At 42.1% G+C, this 6,416-nt stretch overlaps 1 pseudogene; it reads right to left on the bottom strand.

The window, feature by feature from the left end:
* Window positions 1-6,347: 6,347 nt before the first annotated feature.
* Window positions 6,348-6,416, bottom strand: LOC147001468 (U2 spliceosomal RNA; annotated as a pseudogene).

Below are 6,416 nucleotides of genomic sequence, written 5' to 3'. Positions count from 1 at the left end.
TTCCTGCTTTGGTTTGTGTGTGTGTGATTGTTTCAAGACTCTATGTGTATGAGTATTTTGCTTGCATATATATGTGTGTATCATTTGCATGTCTGATAACCCCAGAGTCAGAAGAGGGTGTCAGAGCCCCAGAAACTGAAGTAATAGACAGTTGGGAAGAACCATATGGGTTCTGGGAAATGAACCCAGGGCCTCTTCCAGCAAGAAGAGTGAGTCCTGCTGTTAACCACTGAGCCAGCTTTCCAGCCTTTTGGAGTTTTTATTTAATCTTCGTTTTATTTATCACCATGTGCCCACTCAACACTCTTTGCCAGGCCTCATTCATGATGCTCACTCAAAGTCTGGGATCTACGATGCAGGCCAACCATTCTGCTGTAATTCAAGTGCTTTAAAGGCTATAAAGTGTGCTCTGCAGCTAAATGTCTGAATCCATACTCCGTCCCTGTGTGGCCTTGGTGCTGGTTTCCATTCTGGATTCATCCTCTCATGCATAGAATCAGATCAACTTTGATTCCCAGTAGCCGTTTTAAGACCCCCAAGTCAATGTTCTGAGTGTTTAAAGTAGCTCTGTGGCTTAGAGTCAGCCATCAATGGCATTCTCTCTTGCAATAATATGGGACACACTGTGGGTATCCTTGGGCAAAAGATCTTCCAGGTTCGAGGAAGGCTTCATAGAGGGGGGCAGTATTTGAGTAGAGACTTCAAGGTAAAGAATTTGTCAGGGAAAGCTAGTCAAAACCATCACAGAGTGTTCTCTCAAATATGGAGCTCAGATTTAAACTATATATGTGTGTGTGTATTAAACTATATTTAAACTATATAAGTGTGTGGGGTCGGGAGACCAGGAAGATCCTGGAGGAGAAGGAGCACTACCAGAGGTGGAAAGAGAGCAACAGGATCCATAATGTGACATAAAAGTAGAAGGGAGGACTGCCTGGGGAGGGAAGGGAACCATGGGAGGTGGCACAGAGAAGGCGACTGGGGAAGAGACAAACAGAAACAAATGGCATACATGCGTGAAGATGCCATCTTGAAACCCAGTACCCTGAATGCTCACCTAAAAATCAGTCAAATGTAAACTTCGAAAGGCAGTTTATCCAAGGTCATTCAGGGATATTGGAAACTAGCATCACAACAGCAAAACACAAGTCAATGAAGTTTTGTACCAGGTTCAGGGACGAGAAGACTACCACACAGCTTTTACATGGGTACTGGGAACAAAACTCCGGTACTTAAGCTTGAGCAGTAAGCACTTTACTGAGCCATCTCTCCAGCACCCCATACCCCGCCTTGCAAGGGATTTTTAAAAATCCAAATATTCAAGCAAAAAAGAAAGTAATCAGGAATAAAGATAATTTTAGAAAACAGTGGATTTTGTAGAAATCTATCTGAATCACTCGATACTATTTTGATCTTAAAACTGTTTGCACAAGAGCTTTAGAATGAAATGGTTCATCAGTAGTAGATAGAAACTGAGAGATCTCTATTGGATTTCCAGAATGGCAAAATTATAACTGGTACATTAACTATTAGAAATAAATAGGCAATAGAAAACAGGAGTATCAATGTAATGAACCCATACTTCCATGGAAATGATAACAGAAGATGGCAGGAATAACCTATGCCTCCAACAGCTACTGGATTTACTAGCTTTTTTAGCAATACAGACATTTGTTTCTTCACAAAATATAGTAAACACACATAGGAAAACTTGACCATGACTTCTAATAAAGTAACGTCTGAGTTTTTTTTCTTCACGCGTCCTAAGTATTTCTAGAAACTGATCATGGATGTCACCCACGAGTGCACTCCACTTACCAAAGGGATGCTCCATCTGTGTCCTGCTCCACAACTAAGTCTGGCTGCGCATCACATTGCATGCGAACAAGGGCAGACATTTTATTTTTAAATGAGCTTTCATGACAACTTATAAAGCACATAAGTGACACTGCCTTTCTAGAATCTTGGTGGTGGTGGAATGACCTCGTCAGTAACCTTGCCTCAGGGTGAGCTCTGTACTTAACGTGTTTTAAAAAGATGTTCCATTTGTTTTAGTCACATGTACGTGTGTGTTGGCATGTGTGAGTGTGCGCGTATGTGCCCAAGGAGGCCAGCAGAAGTGTCAGGTTCCCCCTGGAACTTGTATAACAAATGCTTGTGAGGCACCCAAAATATATGGGAACTAAACGGGGCTTCTCTGAAGAGTGGCAAGCATTCTTAACTGCTGAGCCGTCTCTCCAGCTACTCACTCTCAACTGAAAATAATAGCTCTCAAAATATGAATTCAAACATTAAGATGCATTTATTGAACTCCCAAATTGTTAACTGAAAATAATACTCATGATGCACATAGAATTGTTTGGGGATCTTTGGTTGATAACAGTGTGATCTTTTTGCCTCCTGCCAAATCATTTCATACCATTTTAATCTTAAGACTAACATACCAAAAGTCTACTGTTAGTACAAGAGTTTTAGAATGAAGTGCTTCACCAGTTTGGCCCCAACTTCAAAGTGTAGCTTTTACTCTGTGGTCCAAACAACATCAACATTAAAGTTTTGAAAATGTACCAGTCGGTGGGTGGATTTCTTACAAACAGGGATGTGATGAAAACAGGGTTGGGAATGCTCTCGGACACGGTGAGGCAGCAGATACACTTCTCCAAAGACGATCTCCAAACTAGAAACCCAGCCAGCAAAAGCTTTCAGCTCCACAAAATACCAAATACAAAGCAAATTAGACAGGGAACAAACAAAATCAATGGCTTATTAAACCATCCCTGAGCAGAAGCATTGAAGTAGGAAACTGCCTCTAAAACTGTACCCATTGAGTTTACATGGGGTGTGTGTGTGGGGGGGGGGGTGTCGGTTGAGAGTCTTAACAGAGTTAACAAAGCCTGATGTTTCCATGAGGCAATCAAAGTCTACTCTGAGAAACCTTACAAATGAACCTCGCTGCTGGATGGTTCTTGACACTTGATTTCAAACTGTACTGCAGAGCCATAGAAACAAAAATGGCAAGGCAGTGACATAAAAACAGACCTGTGTATGGATCCATGGAATGTTCTAGCAGTGACAGTTACTTTATTCTTGACAAAGTTACCAAAAATATCCTTGGAGAAAAGGCCAGACTCTTCCACAAATGGTGTTGGGAAAAGTACTAACCTGTAGGAGAATGAAACTAGACCTGCCACCTCTCTGCATAAGAAGAAGATTAAAATGGACTGAAGTCCTGAAATCATGCAACTTTGAAACGACTATAGCAGTGGCTCTCAACCTGTGAGTCGTGACCCCTCCAGCAAACCTCCATCTCCAAAAAATTATGTACAACCCATAACAGTAGCAAAATTACAGTTATGAAGTATCTATGAAAATCATTTTATGGCTAGGGTCACCACAGCATAAGGAACTTATTGAAGGGCCACAGCATTGGGAAGGTTGAGGACCACTGTGCTAGATGGATGTGGGAAGAACAGGAAGTCCCTGAGTGAGTGTAGTAGCCCTGAGTGTGCTGCTGACCCAGGACAGCCCTGTCAAAGGACTATAGGCTTAGAGCCAAGGGAAATTAGCAAAGCACCCACAAACAACCCAGGTGAGGTTCCGAGAAATGAGAGAGCCTTCCTATGGGGTCCAGGTGTGAGTGTTGATGGTGTGTACAGAAAATGTCCACAGTGGCTTTCTGGCCCCAGCTGTTTATGATCTGAAATCTTTCCCCCCTCAGTGGCTGCTCCTAGCCAAATCAGCTAACCCTTTCTTCTTGATCCAGAAGTAGACCACTGATGCTGCATCCTCGTTTACAGGTATAGAATAACCCTGCCACTTCATCTAGCTAAAGCCAGTGACCTCCCCTCTCTCTTCAAATTTACACAATAAATACGCTGACTTTCCAGAGAGCTGGGGCTTCCAACAGAGAACCCAGTCTACCTGGTCCCAGTGTGTGTCCATGTAGCTGTCTTTTCTCCATTCTTTCACAGCCCGAGGCATGACTGCCTGGAGCCAAGCAGAGGAAAACAGACGGCTGGCATTGTAAGATATAGCTACGGGCAAAGACTTTCCAAGGAGGGCTCCAACAGCAAACTACGGCAAGTGTTGACCAGTGAGACCACAAGAAATTAAACAGTTTCTGCACTGCACAGGAAACATTTAGTCAGTCTCTAACTCTCTCTTTCCTTGCTGCTGGGAATGTAAACCATTACAGGTGTGCTGAAAATCAAGTTGGTAGGTTTCTTAGCAGGTTAAATATACATTTACAATGGACTCAGGTCTTTTCTTGGGTGCTTATCCTCAGGAGAAGCAAACCTGCATTCCTACACAAACCTCTGGAGGAATGTCCTCGGCAGCTTATTTATAGCAATCCCAAAGTAGAAGCAGCCCACAGGTCCCTGTTGGGAGAGTGGGTGGACAAACAGGCATATCCACACAGGGGGACTCTCCAGCCATAAAGGGGACACATGTGCACAGACTGAAACACCACGAAGAGCTCTGAGCTGAATGAAAAGGCCATCTCAAAGGGTCACATATGGTGTCCTTCCATTTATAGAATGTGCCACAGTGACAAAATTAAAGAGAAGCAAAAGAGACCAGTGTTTGCCAGGGGTGAGGTTTGAAGGAAGAATATTACTAGTGGTGGTTTGGGTTTTTGTTTTTTTTTTTTTTTTGAAAGACAACTAGAGGGTGACTCTGTGGTAACCAATCAGGATCGTGGCCTGATTGTGGTAACCAACACCCAAATCTATATGTGTGATGGAATTCTGAAACACCATACACACACACACACACACACACACACACACTCACCAACTGCATATGTAAAAACCATCAAATCTAAGCATGGTCCTTAGTTGAGTTGGTTATATTTTATCAATGTCAATTTTGACTTTATTTTTAAATTAATTTTAACTGATATATGGAAACATAAAAGCATCATATAGACTTCCGGAGTATCATGTAAAGTTTCAATGCATGCATACATTATAGACAAGGTTACTTTGTTATATAATATTTTGTCCAAATATCTGCTGTTACAACTGTGTCGCTTTGATCAAATACAGACTTATGATCTCTATATTATGATATTTAAAATAAGGCTGTATATGTTTTTAATAGTTTTATTTCATCTTAATGGGGGACCAAAAAAAGTTCTGCTAAAACCTGACATACTTTTAGCAATCTACCTAAAATACTTTCTATAGTAAGATTAATGCATTGCTTGACCTTGATAAACCGTTGCCAAAACCCTGTTCATTGCCACTTCTTTTTCTTAGGATATTCATTTTATAGTGCTTTGTCAACCCAGCCAAAGCATGCTAAGACTGTACTTCCCAAAAGCAGAGTGAAGAGCTACAATAGGCAGAACAACAAAAACTTTCCCAAGTCAGGTGATTTCTGAGTATTTGCCAGAAAGAGAGAGAGAGAGAGAGAGAGAGAGAGAGAGAGAGAGAGAACCTTAATTGAATTGTCAAGTGATGCAACAAGAAGATAAATAAACAGATCTCTGTGGCTAAACGTTATATGATTTGGGCTGTATAGCTTTGGGGAAAGACCATAGATTTGAGAGATGCTACGTTAAAAAGTCATCTTCCATTCCCGTGTTTTCACTTCATGGAACTATTTCTCCAATAGCACATTCACACCTGGTAGTTGCTTGGTTCACCAGGCTGAGCGACTCCATAGTCCCAGTGTAGTGCTGAAACCTTGGAAGGGTCCTGATCCCTACATCCCTAGTCCGTAGTCCATGAAGAAAGCCTAGATGTGCTGATTCTGATATCAACGAAGAAGTCAGCAGTAGCTATGGTAAAAACAACAACAACAACAAAAAGAGCAAACAGACTGGGCAGAGCAAATGGTCACGCCCTGTCACGACCCCTCCCCACCTGACCCTCTACCAGAAGGTGCTGCCCACACTTGGGCTGGAGCTTCCAGCATCAATCAAAGCAATCCGGACCGCTCTGGTGAGGCTCTCCACTCAGCCGATTCTAAGTTGTGGCAAGCTGGCATTGAAACCAAGCATCACCACACCCCGCTGGAGTGCAACGTGCTGTTTCCCGGTGTGTACATCACATCACCGCCAAACATTTCTCTCCTCAAACATTTCCTTCTGGTAAAACCTTCTGAGACTCTTCTGGCTTTGGAATATACGCTGTCCCTATCTAGACACCATCTGTGCAAACAGCCTACCAGAAGGTGGCTGCTAACTGTGCTTTCAGGCCAGGAGTAAACGCCTTCATCTGTCCCCAGCTTTACATTTAAATATTTACAGTAGTAGGATAAGACAGTCACTGCAACATTAATCTAAATCATAGGAAATTGTTAATTTTAATCTATAAACATCAATTTCATGTGCATAAACTAATACTTGAACTAAAAAAAATTAGAAAAACATTTTACACTTGATCTTAGCCAAAAGGCCGAGAAGTGAT

The sequence above is a fragment of the Mus caroli genome, unplaced genomic scaffold, assembly GCF_978045245.1.
Source record: "Mus caroli unplaced genomic scaffold, Mus_caroli_1 scaffold_13, whole genome shotgun sequence".
In the NCBI taxonomy this organism is placed as follows: domain Eukaryota; kingdom Metazoa; phylum Chordata; class Mammalia; order Rodentia; family Muridae; genus Mus; species Mus caroli.
The sequence above is the reverse complement of the archived record's forward strand: the minus strand, read 5'-3'. Positions and strand labels throughout refer to the sequence as shown.